Source organism: Saccoglossus kowalevskii, chromosome 6 (genome assembly GCF_978046115.1).
Source record: "Saccoglossus kowalevskii chromosome 6, keSacKowa6.1, whole genome shotgun sequence".
Lineage (NCBI taxonomy): Eukaryota > Metazoa > Hemichordata > Enteropneusta > Harrimaniidae > Saccoglossus > Saccoglossus kowalevskii.
In genome coordinates, this window is record NC_140646.1 from 25,891,804 (window position 1) to 25,908,817 (window position 17,014).

A 17,014-nucleotide genomic window follows, 5' to 3' on the forward strand; every position below is an offset into this window, starting at 1 on the left:
TCTAATATATGTGCTAAATTTGAACTAAATCAAACATGACCAAGATATGGTCACACATGGCAGAAATTCTTGATTTATATGAATTATCAACATACTATGGCCACTATTCTGACATCTTAAATCATATCGCAACTCAATATGATGAATGCCGTATATATGAAGTTCACACATGACTTGTCAGCACAGGTTAAAGATATATCCAACTATTCACAACTGAGAAACGGTACCAGAATGGCAGTGATGGTTAATTTTAATGATTTTTTAATATTAAATTGGCTGCCATTCGACATTCTTGACTTAGATCACCAATGAATAAATGTTCGTATGTACGACATGATGTATGTACGCGATTTGTAATGATGTGCTTGAGTTCGGACTGTTGACAAAACCATATGGTGCAAATTCACGCAATAATGAACTCTGGAGAATGCAAATGTGTATATTGTGGTCAGTCGCATCCTGCAGGAAATACTATATTGAAGTTTCATGTTCCCAGATGATCAGATAGTGTGCAATAACGCATCTCAATTCATTCAAAAGTGCAATTTTGTACCTCTCAATTAATATAAAAGTACTAATTTGCACATTCATTGGCACTTTCCAGATGTAGGTATATCTGCGCATATAAATTTTCATTGTAGCTTATGATATTTTCTTTTACTCTGGGATATTTGGACAAACGCCCGTTTGCTGTTAGTTTTGCATCATGTGTGTGGATTGTAAGTAGGGAATCAGCATGTTCCGGGGACTAACAAACACACTACCATTGGGGGACAAATAGTCCCAATAGTCCCAATATTTTGACAAAAAAACAGTTTGTTGTAATACATCACGTGTGTCGATTGCAAGTAGAGAATCAGCATGTTCCGGGGACTAACAAACACACTACCATTGTGAGGACAAATAGTCCCAATATTTGGAAAAAAACAGTTTGTTGTAATACATCACGTGTGTGGATTGCAAGTAGAGAATCAGCATGTTCCGGGGACTAACAAACACACTACCATTGCGAGGACAAATAGTCCCAATATTTCGATAAAGCCAGTCTGTTGTAATACATCATTTGTGTGGATTGCAAGTAGAGAATCAGCATGTTCCGGGGAATAAAAATCACACTACCATTGTGAGGACAAATAGTCCCAATATTTGGAAAAAAGCCAGTTTGTTGTAATACATCATGTTTGTGGATTGCAAGTAGAGAATTAGCATGTTCCGGGGACAAACAAACACACTACCATTGCGAGGACAAATAATCCCAATATTTGAAAAAAAAACCAGGTTGTTGTAATACATCATGTGTGTGGATTGCAAGTAGAGAATCAGCATGTTCCGGGGACTAACAAACACACTACCATTGCGAGGACAAATAGTCCCAATATTTGGAAAAAAAGCCAGTTTGTTGTAATACATCATGTGTGTGGATTGCAAGTAGAGACTTAGCATGTTCCGGGGACTAACAAACACACTACCATTGCGAGGAGGACAAATAGTCCCAATATTTGGCAAAAAAAGCCAGTTTGTTGTAACACATCATGTGTGTGGATTGCAAATAGAGAATCAGCATGTTCCGGGGACTAACAAACACACTACCATTTCGAGGACAAATAGTCCCAATATTTGGAAAAAATCCAGTTTGTTGTAATACATCATGTGTGTGGATTGCAAATAGAGAATTAGCATGTTCCGGGGACTACCAAACACACTACCATTGCGAGGACAAATAGTCCCAATATTTGGAAAAAAGCCAGTTTGTTGTGATACATCATGTGTGTGGATTGCAAGTAGAGAATCAGCATGTTCCGGGGACTAACAAACACACTACCATTGCGAGGACAAATAGTCCCAATATTTGGAAAAAAGCCAGTTTGTTGTAATACATCACGTGTGTGGATTGCAAGTAGAGAATCAGCATGTTCCGGGGACTAACAAACACACTACCATTGTGAGGACAAATAGTCCCAATATTTGGAAAAAAACAGTTTGTTGTAATACATCACGTGTGTGGATTGCAAGTAGAGAATCAGCATGTTCCGGGGACTAACAAACACACTACCATTGCGAGGACAAATAGTCCCAATATTTCGAAAAAGCCAGTCTGTTGTAATACATCATTTGTGTGGATTGCAAGTAGAGAATCAGCATGTTCCGGGGAATAAAAATCACACTACAATTGTGAGGACAAATAGTCCCAATATTTGGAAAAAAGCCAGTTTGTTGTAATACATCATGTTTGTGGATTGCAAGTAGAGAATTAGCATGTTCCGGGGACAAACAAACACACTACCATTGCGAGGACAAATAGTCCCAATATTTGAAAAAAAAAACAGGTTGTTGTAATACATCATGTGTGTGGATTGCAAGTAGAGAATCAGCATGTTCCGGGGACTAACAAACACACTACCATTGCGAGGACAAATAGTCCCAATATTTGGAAAAAAGCCAGTTTGTTGTAATACATCATGTGTGTGGATTGCAAGTAGAGACTTAGCATGTTCCGGGGACTAACAAACACACTACCATTGCGAGGAGGACAAATAGTCCCAATATTTGGCAAAAAAAGCCAGTTTGTTGTAACACATCATGTGTGTGGATTGCAAATAGAGAATCAGCATGTTCCGGGGACTAACAAACACACTACCATTTCGAGGACAAATAGTCCCAATATTTGGAAAAAATCCAGTTTGTTGTAATACATCATGTGTGTGGATTGCAAATAGAGAATTAGCATGTTCCGGGGACTACCAAACACACTACCATTGCGAGGACAAATAGTCCCAATATTTGGAAAAAAGCCAGTTTGTTGTGATACATCATGTGTGTGGATTGCAAGTAGAGAATCAGCATGTTCCGGGGACTAACAAACACACTACCATTGCGAGGACAAATAGTCCCAATATTTGGAAAAAAGCCAGTTTGTTGTAATACATCACGTGTGTGGATTGCAAGTAGAGAATTAGCGTGTTCCGGGGACTAACAAACACACTACCATTGCGAGGACAAATAGTTCCAATATTTGGAAAAAAAACAGTTTGTTGTAATACATCACGTGTGTGGATTGCAAGTAGAGAATCAGCATGTTCCGGGGACTAACAAACACACTACCATTGCGCGGACAAATAGTCCCAATATTTGGAAAAAAGCCAGTTTGTTGTAATACATCATGTGTGTGGATTGCAAGTAGAGAATTAGCATGTTCTGGGGACTAACAAACACACTACCATTGCGAGGACAAATAGTCCCAATATTTGGAAAAAAGCCAGTTTGTTGTAATACATCATGTGTGTGGATTGCAAGTAGAGAATTAGCATGTTCCGGGGACTAACAAACACACTACCATTGCGAGGACAAATAGTTCCAATTTTTGGAAAAAAAACATTTTGTTGTAATACATCACGTGTGTGGATTGCAAGTAGAGAATTCGCATGTTCCGGGGACTACCAAACACACTACCATTGCGAGGACAAATAGTCCCAATATTTGGAAAAAAGCCAGTTTGTTGTGATACATCATGTGTGTGGATTGCAAGTAGAGAATTAGCATGTTCCGGGGACTAACAAACACACTACCATTGCGAGGACAAATAGTCCCAATATTTGGAAAAAAACAGTTTGTTGTAATACATCACGTGTGTGGATTGCAAGTAGAGAATCAGCATGTTCCGGGGACTAACAAACACACTACCATTGCACGAACAAATAGTCCCAATATTTGGAAAAAAGCCAGTTTGTTGTAATACATCATGTGTGTGGATTGCAAGTAGAGAATTAGCATGTTCCGGGGACTAACAAACACACTACCATTGCGAGGACAAATAGTCCCAATAAAAACAGTTTGTTGTAATACATCACGTGTGTGGATTGCAAGTAGAGAATCAACATGTTCCGGGGACTAACAAACACACTACCATTGCGCGGACAAATAGTCCCAATATTTGGAAAAAAGCCAGTTTGTTGTAATACATCATGTGTGTGGATTGCAAGTAGAGAATTAGCATGTTCCGGGGACTAACAAACACACTACCATTGCGAGGACAAATAGTCCCAATATTTGGAAAAAAGCCAGTTTGTTGTGATACATCATGTGTGTGGATTGCAAGTCGAGAATTAGCATGTTCCGGGGACTAACAAACACACTACCATTGCGAGGACAAATAGTCCCAATATTTGGAAAAAAGCCAGTTTGTTGTAATACATCATGTGTGTGGATTGCATGTAGAGAATTAGCATGTTCCGGGACTAACAAACACACTACCATTGCGAGGACAAATAGTTCCAATTTTTGGAAAAAAAAACAGTTTGTTGTAATACATCACGTGTGTGGATTGCAAGTAGAGAATTCGCATGTTCTGGGGACTACCAAACACACTACCATTGCGAGGACAAATAGTCCCAATATTTGGAAAAAAGCCAGTTTGTTGTGATACATCATGTGTGTGGATTGCAAGTAGAGAATCAGCATGTTCTGGGGAATAACAAACACACTACCATTGCGAGGACAAATAGTCCCAATATTTGGAAAAAAGCCAGTTTGTTGTAATACATCATGTGTGTGGATTGCAAGTAGAGAATTATCATGTTCCGGGGACTAACAAACACACTACCATTGCTAGGACAAATAGTCCCAATATTTGGAAAAAAGCCAGTTTGTTGTAATACATCATGTGTGTGGATTGCAAGTAGAGAATCAGCATGTTCCGGGGACTAACAAACACACTACCATTGTGAGGACAAATAGTCCCAATATTTAGACAAAATTATTAATTATTAATATAATACAGAATAAACAGACTGAACACAGTTAATTAATAAGCTGCTAAGCTAATTATCTAAGTTTCAATTTGTTGGAAAAAGCTTTTACTATGATACTGAAATTCGTATGCAAATTAGCTAATTCATTTGCACATATTAATTATTAGATATTAATCTATACAAACACTGTGCATGTACTAAGTTTCAATCCACTGAAGGAAAATGTTACATTACAAACAAAACGTGATAAAAAAGTTAATTAGTATATATGGATTAATTACAAAACTATTATCAGGAAATCAACTTGCACATGTTATGGTGAGGAATAAACAAGCTGAAATAATTAATTAGTATAAAATTAACTAATTAATTTACACATACTAAATAGAAGCTGTTATTATATGTTGATCTACACACTCAGCAATCATGAACCAAGTTTCAATGAATGTGTGCAAACAAATGCAAAGATACAAATGCTTAGACAATTATTATGCTAATTATCTAAACCATGCATAGGTTTGTAAATATAATCCAGTATATGCATTGGTTCAAGCAGAATATAGTAACCCTCTGCCAAGTTTAATTTCAATCTAGCCAGTGGTTCTTGAGATCAGTGGAACAAGATTTGAAACACAAACTGAAGGAAAATGGACGGACAGACATATTTGCAGCATTAGCTTCTGTTTGTGCTCTGCAAATAATCTTTATTATGCTGTAATCCTGTGTGTTAACAAATGATTAACATTTGTTCAAATGATTTGCTGATGTCAGAATGAAATGACAATACAAGATACTCTTGAAATAAACCAGTATAGGTATAACTTATCAGGGGCACATTTACCAGATATCTGGTAGGTCACACTCAAATAAACAGTACACAGTCTCACAGTGCACAGCAAGAAAGTCAGACAGTCATATTATTTATTCAGTAAAAATAGACTTATCAGAGCACAACTTACAGTACCCCCAAGGCACACACACTAGAATATCTTGTCCTGAGGCTATATTTTTTTTGGAAATTAGTAGCCCAACCAGACTACCAGAATTTTTTTAAAATCTTATTTTATAAAACTAGTAATATCTATTGACACAACACTGACTTTGGAAATTACAGAAGTAAGGTTTCAAACAAAACAAAATAAAATAAAAGCAATCATAGAGTAATAGTATCATCGTGATTAAGTAAAATCATGTCTAACACTGTGGAGAAAAACACACAACACTTAATGGCGTGACTATCACAAATGGAAGCTATCCCGCTAATATTACTCGCATTAAGTTATCACGTACGTCATGAATCGCCATGGTTATATTAAAAAAAGGTTTCGGCTTAAGTTTATTTTTATACTTAGATTATTTAATATCACAACAACAAATTATATATTCAATGTTTAACTATTAATATAAAATTTTTTCGAATACATGAATTGAAGGTTTATTTGGATCAACAAAACCTAACCGTGTGATAGTCATTAACAAGACAGTGGCTCGCTTGCAACGTGTAACTCAGTACAAAACCAGTTTAATGTTTATTCGATTTGGTGAACATTTGTGAAGACCTGCAGAAATGTACTCACTCGTTTATTAGCAAATATAAGCCAGGGGATGGTTAATATGTTTAAAATTCCTGAATAACAATGAACGAGACACTAAATGCCACAAATTCAAACTATTCTGTATCACGAAGGCGGCCATGTTAGTTTTTCAATCGCAATGCATTATGGGGCGTTCACTATGACGAATTCTTGAAATCAGGGCATGTCAAATGTAACAACCAGATTTATCATACAAGTTTCATTTTCAAATGATTTGTACTTTTTAGGACTGTTATGTAAATTAACATATGTTCGTTATCTGACTGTATTTGAAGCTGGCATACATCAAATTGCCAAATTAACGTTATGTAGGTCAATCCGGGGGTGTCCAGCTCGATAACCTGCTGTATGCGTTCACAGGCTGTGAGCAGCTTTCAATCCTCGGACGTCACTGAAATACGGTAACACCATAGATTTATTTTTCTGTAATAAGTCTTTTTTCAGCAATGGAGTTGTTTCAGTGTCGAATTTACGAATGATTGGGGGCTTTGGAATTATTAAACATGAATAAACGTAAATTATTCTTACAACAAAGCTAAAAAATCAGTCTAAAAGCCTTTTCAAAATAGTGTGTGTATTCACCAAAAAATTTTGGTTGGTGGCGCTCCCACCTAATTAGCGCAGTTAATTCCGCGTTCACACACGTACAGTGTGTATGCCTAAGGTGTGTGGATATGCTAATTTGGTGGCGCTGTGAGCCACAAAACACCTCCAATGAAAATGTGCGGATTTTAACCACACACATCAATGTTTCTGTACCTACCGAGGACCCCTGTCAGAAGAACGTCAAAGGGTATTTTATCAAATTTCTTTTGTTTTTAAAGGGTGTTTTTCCGAGGACAGTCAAAACGTCCTCGGAAGTCTCCCTAGGTCCTCGCAATAAAGGTCGTTTGACCATGCAAAGTCCTCGCAACATATAGCAATCCAAGTACACACACACACACACACACACACACACACACACACACACACACACACACACACACACAGAATGCTAACTGCAAAGACTCCCATTGTGTGCTTCACAAAAATGAGTCAAAAAAAATTTTTCAACATTACCCAAGATGACTTGATAGATTATTGTAGGAAACTACATGCAAGTATAAAACTTCCTGTTCAACGACACATTCGTTTGAATGATCCACTAGGATTATTGTAACCACAAACAATTTACAACAGATATGATGATGACAATTCCACTAAATTCTATTTAATCATAATCCATGATCACAAAAAAGTTTAAACTTGTTACTGTCAGAACAAGAGTACTAACTAATACTTTATTTCCTTCATCCATTATACAGCTATTATAAGAGGTAAACTTCATACAAAATTAACCATAATATTTTTTACCAAAGGATATATTAACACTCACAAATCACACACCATCCTTCACTGTACTGGTATTTATACCATTCATACATTATACTAGAGTGCTACAGGCAATCAGCAATCTATCAGTAAAAAAGCTTGAACAATACTAGGTACATCAAAATTCTTTGAGAATTATAGGAAAAAATTAATACTACTTGCCTGAGGATATTTAGTAGTCTTTTCTTTTCTCAGCTTCCGCTGCTTCTCCCTTATTTTATCCCAAGTATCTACATGAAAAAAATAGTATTAAAGCGAACCTAAATGCGGCCTTAATTTATAGTTGTGTATATTCTAAACTGTATTTGAAATAATATTGCAGTGGTTTAATTTTGTTTTAATTATAACTGTAGCTTGGATAGGCATTTGAAGTGCTTGCAATTAAACACCATGGAGGCCATTCATGGAGGGGAATAAATAACGAACGAACATATTTAACATCCGGGTACTTTTCAAAGCTATGACGTTTTAGTATCTGATCGCATTCGTATACGCCATTGTACATAGCCGTCCATGCTGCCAAGCATTGTGTACTACTAGTATAAACTCAACTTTTATATGCACAATGTGCTTTTTAAAACGTGGGTTAGAGCATTATGCGTTTGAACCACAGTATTCTGAGAGTGAAAGCCCAATTGCGTTAAAGTACCATACTTCCCCCTCGAGTATGAAGCCCATTCCTATATTTTTACTTGGTATTTATCGAGTTGAGAGCATTCACGATTATAATATGCGTGTAAAAGGTGGGTTTCATTTCATAATAATCGTGATTGGCATGGTAGTTTGGTTCATGCTTTTAGTTTTATGAGAAAACTCGCATTAATTTCAGAGTGCATGGCGAACGTACACAACGTGGTTCGCATGCTTTCTGTTCTGTCACTTACTCAGGATGAACCCCGATGTCATTGTGTCAACACAGGTGGCGCTATTCAACACAGACCTGTGTCTTATGACGCATAACTAGCCTCTGAAAGCTAAATATCCATCCGCTACCATTTTCCTCACCTTTTCTGCCGCGGAACTATATAAAAGTATTTTTCTTGTTTTGAACACATCCTCCCCCGATTTTTAGCAAGATTTAATCTTTAATGAGTTGATCAATTAAACACACAACACTCATCAGAATATCTTATTTTATTAACATTAAAATGCATGTAAATTGGAGGTCAAAGGTCTAATTTTTCTCAATATTGCATTGACACGCAGATCGCCGCAAACCAACCGAATAGCGCCACCTGTGTTGACACAAAGTGGAAATAGTTCCGACCACTTTTCCCATAGTTCCACGCGCGGTATGTGTCAGATCGGTTGGTTTGCGGCGATCTGCGTGTCAATGCCCCGATGTTGCAATTCCGGACTAATCCCTATTTCTTTGAGTAGTAGCTTTCGAAAAGCCAAAAATGTGATCGCTAAGTCGTGTACCTGGTTATTGGGCATGGTTTACTTTGAGAACGATGTGACATGTTGGCGACCGAGAAAGGTGTTTAAATTCTTCCTCCACACTCAGTTTACCCACAGTTACTATTAACCGTTATTTATATTTCGGAAATTGCGAATCGCCAGTTTTTAGGGAAAAATCATCGTTTTTTCGTTGCAATCAGTGCTACAGATCGCATTTTAACATTACGGTAATTCACTTCGGCATTGCGTTAAAAAATCATCGTCAATAATCGGAAAATTTCATCATTACGACACGATCATTTTGATTGGTTAATGAAATACATGACCTGTTATGTCAAAGGAAGTTGTTCCAGGTCAAATCGTGCTGAAAAACCTCATGGTGGAAAATTGCTTTGCGTCGAGAGTTTGCGTACGATCGAAAACATACCAAAACGAAGATAATGATAAATGCCTTCGTCCACTGTTTCCTCACAGACCCTACCCGTTATTTCACCGTAAATTCAAACGGTATGTAAATCGTATTGTAATAAAATGTGTGTGTTTTTATGAACATGTTTGTTTCTTTATTGTAAGTGTCGTTCAAATCAATGACTCATTTTTAAAAAAATAAGTATTATTTTCCCGAGCCCGGTGTGGTGAACGAATAACTTTTTTGGATAATTTTTCGTTGTTTGCAAGATAGTTACAGTGTTTAACCCCAAAACAAAATCATTTTTTCTGAGTTGGTCCTCGAGTACAAGCTCATCCCTTACTTTTCTCTTGCATGTTCATGCCTCTGGGCTTATGATCAGGGAAGTACGGTATACTGTAAAGATTCAATTCAGTCCAGTGTGAGTAATGAGAGTATATCGTCGACGATGCCCCTTGTTCGGATAATAGTTTTATTTCAAATTACACGGAAGTCTGTGAACAATCTGCTTAGTGTTCCTGTGACACTTGTCCCATGATTTGCCAGTGCAGCCCCGTGAATACATGGATGAAAATGTTTCCACCATCACCCTACGAACTCAAGATTGCATACTCCAGCATCTATACTTTGAATAATTTGCACGCCGCACAGTGCGGTACTGGAAACAGCATTTATTAGACAGTTAGACAAAAAACAAAACAAAATGCCTGTCTCGATCAATCGCACATCCATAATGTTTGTATGTTGATACGCTTGTAAATAACATTAACGTAAAAGTCGAAACAACCTAGACTAGAAGTCAATTCACCAGTCCAGCCAACTATGACTCCCTAAGTTGCTTATATTTAATCAGATACTATTTCGTCATCATGCTTTGTTACCTTACCTGTTTATACCTCATGAGGGCGTTTTTTTATGGCAAGATGGCGCGAACGGAAGTCCTTCGCAGGTTTATGGTTTCTCATATTTAAATCATCATAACTCTGAAGATAATCATTTTTTTTTTTTTTTTTTCAAATTTATAATCAATATACATAACTTGATAAATACAAACACCAAAATAGGCCCTATTTAGTTCCCCTTTAATACTTATGCACTGAAACAGTGTAAGCTAAGAGGGGGCACCAGTGACCCTGATTGTTACTTCTTACAGAACTATTCCCAATCATGGCATTTTAAGATGTACATGTAACTATGACTTTATTGGACCTTAAATGGTAATACAGAAAATAATAATACAGAGAAGGGCATAAAGCTAAAGGTGTTATCAATATTTTATAAATATACATTTTTATAAATCAAAATCGATGTTAGAATTTAAATTGATCAATCAGTATCCAATCAGTAAGCATATAATTTTAATTATGTGGGTGGTATGGATGCAGACAATGTTCGGCTCTTGAGCCAAACACTATTAAATATTTGAATTTGAATGAAAGCTGATTATTAAAATATGTTATCAGATACTAGATTTTCTTATTTCGGATCACAGAATATAGCTTTCCCTAACCAGTCTGAGCTGTGATCCTGCCATATAATATTGCATGTATTACAAAAAGTAGAATGCATATCTTTTTTAATGTATTTTTGTGCCAGATGATAGTTGAAATTGAATGTCTCTCCTGACTTTTTTTTTGTATGTGCAAATCCCAGGTGCTAGTGCTGACACATACCGGTAGTGCATTTTGCCACAGAAGTGGGACTACATGACAGGGCTGTGTGGCCATCTCTCTGTCAAATGGCAATTTTGATGCACTATCCTGGCGTCAACTAGGCTCGGTCGAACACAAGCACCTGCGGACCCCCAAAGTCACAATCGTTAGTGAATGAATTTAGGCCAGTGGAATTGGCCTACCCATAATATTAATAACTTTATTGCATCCTTAGAAATACAATGTTTCTATCAGTTAATAGCGATAAAGATTAGTTGTGATAACTACTACTACAAAAAGAAAGTTAGTTGTTAATGGGATAAAGCAAGTGTTACATATCAAATGGCATTTTCATTCCTTGATTGAAATGCGTTATGAATATAATTTTTATTATTACCCATTGAGTCTGTGGCGCACCCCCCCCCCCCCGGGTAGGGGTCAACCCTTTGAAGTTCAGCCTAAGGTAGGATTTGAACTTGGGTCCCTGTGGGAAACACCGTTAGAGGGATTACAATTTGTAGTTCAAGGGTGTTTTATTGCAATTAAATTAAAGTTAGAATTATTACACTTTACAAGATCAACAATATCAGCAAATGATTAATACATGTTAGTGCAGACAATTACTCTGTATACTACTTCTATTATTGGTGCATTATAACTACAAAATAAAACAATATTTTAAATATAGCCACGTAACACGTGATTGTCTCTATCAGGATCTAATCAGCTTCTGCCAGTCAGTGAACATGGGTAGACTATTACTACATGTGCGATTCAAAATTAAATGTTGTCACATACCTCGTTCTCTTGCTCTCTTGCTCATTTTTGCACTTCACATATAAAAACAAACATTTGTGGAAAACTGAAGTTGTAATAGCAATTTTTGAGACAAATGGATGAAGGTAAATCTCCACCGTATATACCACCACACATCACTCCTCCAAAAAATGTACATGTCCTAACGAACTTTAATAACGGTAACATAAAGTATAACAGCTGAACCCAGATCGAGTTGATGAAAAGAATTTGACGGTAACTACATACGACAACATACATTCATACATTCAGAGCACAATTGTCCATTTCCTCGAGCGCGGTCAGCTATGTTAGTTGGTCAATGGAGTTAAAATGAGAGATATAATTATGATTCGAACAAGTTATAGCCGTGGTTCTGCTGCGTGGTACCGAGTAGGGTGTACAAGGCAGCGCTACACTGTACTGGCCGGACCACAAATGCACTCGACGCTGCAGTCACGTTGTAAGCCGACAGATTAAGCCAAGAACCCTCTATGAACCCCGAAACGCCGCGGAACAACGGCTAAATAAGTTATAGACTGGAGAAAAGTGACGCAAAGTAGCCTTACCATGAAAACTTCAATGACGGAAATCAGTGCCAGGATCAATGCCGATTAACGAACTCTGGTCACGTGGTATGAGGTCAGAGGGCGAGTTCACAGGTAAAAAAGTGAAAATGAAAATGAATTTTGAAATTGAAAGTTTAAATGATATTGAAAACAAAAATCGAATATCGTATCGAAATGAGAATGTTATTAAAAACAATTATTATGTTAAAGTTAATGCGATAGGCAGGAAATAACAGTGAGTTTTCAGCAAATTCTGATAGAAATTTTGCTTCAAAGTGAAAAATACATATATACCTAGAGTTCAAAGGTCAATAAAAACGAAAGTGGATTTTAAAAACGAAAACGGATTTTAAAAACGAATTTTGAAAACAAAAATGGATTTTAAAAATGAAATCAGATTTTAAAAATGAAAATAAATTTTGAAAACAAAAATGGATTTTAAAAATGAAATCAGATTTTAAAAATGAAAATGAATTTTGAAAACAAAAATGGATTTTAAAAATGAAATCGGATTTTAAAAATAAAATCGGATTTTAAAAATAAAATCGGATTTTATAAATGAAAATGGATTTAAAAAATGAAATCGGATTTAAAAACGAATTTTGAAAACAAAAATGGATTTTAAAAATGAAATCAGATTTTAAAAATGAAAATAAATTTTGAAAACAAAAATGGATTTTAAAAATGAAATCGGATTTTAAAAATAAAATCGGATTTTATAAATGAAAATGGATTTAAAAAATGAAATCGGATTTAAAAATGAATTTTGAAAACAAAAATGGATTTTAAAAATGAAATCGGATTTTAAAAATAAAATCCGATTTTAAAAATGAAAATGGATTTTAAAAACAAAAATGAGTTTAAATTATTACTTTTAAAAATAAAATCAGATCTCAGTAACGAAAATGGGTTTTTAAAACCGATTTCAGAACCGAAAATGGTTATTAAAAATCAATTATATAAAAAAAAAGAATTTTCAAAATGTAAATGAATTGTAAAAATTATTTTATAAAATGCTAATTTGTGAGCCACCTCGGTTGCCGTAGTGATGTTGATGACAGTATGGAATAAGTGTATTTTAGCGATTGTTCATTTTAAATTGTGATATTCAACTTTGGGTACAAATTATTTATATTTATTTATTGTCATTAAAATAAAAACTAATGTATTGTTTTGAGCAGTACAATATGTGGACCACCGACAGCTAAAAGTCAAGACTTTTCTTGGTTCAAGTCAGCTTCTAAAACCGAATTAAGGGAGCGGCGTTATTTCAAAGGATAATTAGAAAACGAATAATTCGAGTACACAGACGAGTAAAACTACTTCAACCGACTATGTCTTTAAACAAATTATTCACGTCGGTTTAGGAAATACGCAAAATCCCCTCTAGCCATGCATGTGACACTAATATACTTGTTATAATGTTACTGAAAATTGATTTAGCTGTAGTGGTTATGTTACATATTATCTAAATTTGATGTTTTTGTGACGATCGAAGAAGAAAGCAGACATCTAATTTATAATGATGTCTAGTCGTATTCCGCTTGACCCTCTGACCGTCTAGCCCATTGATCGACGTGCCCATGAACCGGATAACCCATTGACAGACTGACGCACTGATAATACCTAATTGTGTACTAAGATTGAGTATTTTAAAAGTTACGAAATAAATGTATTATAAACTCTTTTAACTAATGCGTAAAAAGCACGGGAAATCGTACGCTCTTTCTTCATACAACATATTGATGTGAGTTGGTAATTGTTATATTTTAAATGTTCCAATGTATCACAATACAATGCATGGCATATATGCCATAATATTCAACTTTGGCTTCAAATAGACCATTTTCCGTTCACTGCGAGAATCACGCGTTATGCGTGAAATCGAACGTAAAAACAGGACAAACAAAGGTCATATCGTCGTAGTCGCGTCAAACATCGCGTGGGATTCGACAAACGCGAAAGTATTTCGGGGACATTTCCATGCTTAATAATGTGCTGTCCACATTTGATGATAGGCAATTTCGATTAAGTAAGGGTATTCGGAAGCAATATTCTTCTGTCGAAGATCGGCCGGTCAATGTAAGCTGCGAAATAAAGAAATTTTAGTTCAAAATCAAATCGTTCGATTTTTGCGGCAGACGTTCGACGCGCGTCTTTCATGCATCTCGCGAGATCTCGCAATTGTACGGAAAATCACCTATTTGCAGAATGCAAGGATAGAAATTGTCCTTGCGAGTAATTAATGTATGGGTGTCTAAGTAAAAGTTTAATAGGGGATTTATCAGTCAAATATGTAGCCATCAACATGCATATCATGTAACCATTTTCACTCTTGTGGCATACACATAGTATAGGAGTGTTGTTTGAGAATCTAACCTACCCAGGTGATGATTTCATTTTCATAGTTCTCATTCTTATGTTGGAAATGATGACGCCCTCTTTTTCCGGCTTATAGTTATTTTATAATTATTATTCTTAATCAATTGAAGACATTAATCTTACTCATGTGTCATGTCATTGCCAAGTTTAAAATTAGCCATTGCATGTCCGATAAATGTTGAAATGATTCAGTTTGTGCACACTTTGGACAAATATGACCGGAAATCAATCGAAAATACAAGGTTTATGGAGTTTCCATCATCAGTAAATGGTAAAAAAAAAAACAGTCTGTCGTTCTTGTACAATAATTGTTTTATAGCCTCTTCTTTCTTCCCCAATAGTTATAACACTGGAAGCTAGTAGTTATTTCTTCACAGCGATATCCGACATGAAAAACTAATTGTATTTGAACAACGGAGCAGTGACAATTTGTTTTTATGTAACATAAACTTCACCGGTCGTGATTCTTTGTCTTCTTTTTCTTGAGAAAAATGTGTCGAGAATTGCTCTCGCAATTTCATCATTTTTTCTATATTCCACTGTAATATTCAACTGTCCAAGCCTTTTCTATATTGATAAAAATGTTTTTACAGTCTAACAATAGCCATATACACCAACCACCACGTAAACAAAAACAACAACAACAGCAGAAACTTTCTATTATCTTTTTTTTTTTAATTTCATCATGTTGTTTTAATTTCACCTCTTCCTCATCAGTAGTATATGACCAGTTGCTCCTTTGTTCAATGGGTTGTAGGGGGATCGCTGAAAACTGCAGAAAACTCAAGTTGTCAAATAATGCATCTGTGTATCTGTGACTCGTCAATATCTCTTCCACATCATGTCATTTGATTTGATGCCGTGGTTCATCAAGTAACATTGCCACAGGCCTAGGATCTTATACATCTGATAAAATTTGATAATGTGTATAATATCTCTGAAGTATGTGTATCATCATATCTGTCATACTGTAACCGATTGTAGTTCGGAGTCAGGAAATTGTTTTCAGTTTTGGGGGAATGGGAAGTAATATATCGGCCTGGTTCGGATCATAAGTTTGAGAATTTCTTGCTTGGCAAATGTGAGAAGTAAACTTGGGGATCAACTGACTCACTCGAAGACAAAGATCAGACCAATAAGTAGAGTTAGTTCGCCAAAACAGAACAGTTCCGTCATAAAGACAGGGGTAAGGTCCCGGGAACGTCCTTCGTGCGTGGGGATCCTCGGGTAGGGGATCTCCTCGATTGGTTGTCCGATTCCTCCTTTTAAGGCTATCTTGACCAATGGCTGGCTGCCATTTTAATCTTAATCACGTGATATTGCAACAGCCAATCGAAATTTAATACATTGGTACGTGACATTTATGACGTCACCTAACTGACCAATGGCAGGTTGCCATTTGTTTGTCATATAATATTTATAACGGCCAATCGAAATAGAATATTTTGTTACGTGATTTTTGTGACGTCCCCTAACATAAAATCATACATTCTAAGGTGGGTGAAACAACTATAATGAAAGCTCATAGATAAAAATTTCATTGTTGTGTTGGCATGTAATATTTGGCATGTTACGCTCGTTTTGTCTACTATATACAAGGACTATATGTTTTAGCAGAAGAATGATTTTAAAACCATCAAATAAGTTGAATTAAACTAATAATTATTAATTCTTTAGAAGTCTATACGACCTTTCCACAACCCTGAAAGACCTGGGAAGACTAACCTTCATGTACATAAAGTTAAGGACGACATAGATACTGAATTTGACTTGTGAATTTATACCACTTTTGGTCACATGACCAATTTATTGTGGCGTTTATACAAATTGTAAACTGCTTATAACATCTAATGATATGCAGAACTGTAATCGATACAATTGACGGTCACCCTTATCTCATCATGTTTCTAATACATATTTTCCGAAAGCACGTTTTACACCAATGGCACATTTAATTTAGCTTTATGCTGAGTTATATTCTTCTGTTTTTATCCCTAAATTGTGTAATGCTTACCAAGTCACGACAAATCACAAATTCCTGTTTTTTGTAATTTGTTGAATTGAAATTTGAGAACGCACGTGTGTCAAGTAA

General features: G+C 35.8%; 1 long non-coding RNA gene across 1 annotated transcript; it reads right to left on the bottom strand.

The window, feature by feature from the left end:
- Window positions 1-7,895: 7,895 nt before the first annotated feature.
- Window positions 7,896-12,278, bottom strand: LOC144352783 (uncharacterized). Its single transcript, XR_014929825.1, has 3 exons — window positions 12,231-12,278; window positions 11,975-12,006; window positions 7,896-7,944 (listed from the first exon to the last, which is right to left on the bottom strand). It is a non-coding gene; the product is annotated as an uncharacterized LOC144352783 (long non-coding RNA).
- Window positions 12,279-17,014: the final 4,736 nt, after the last annotated feature.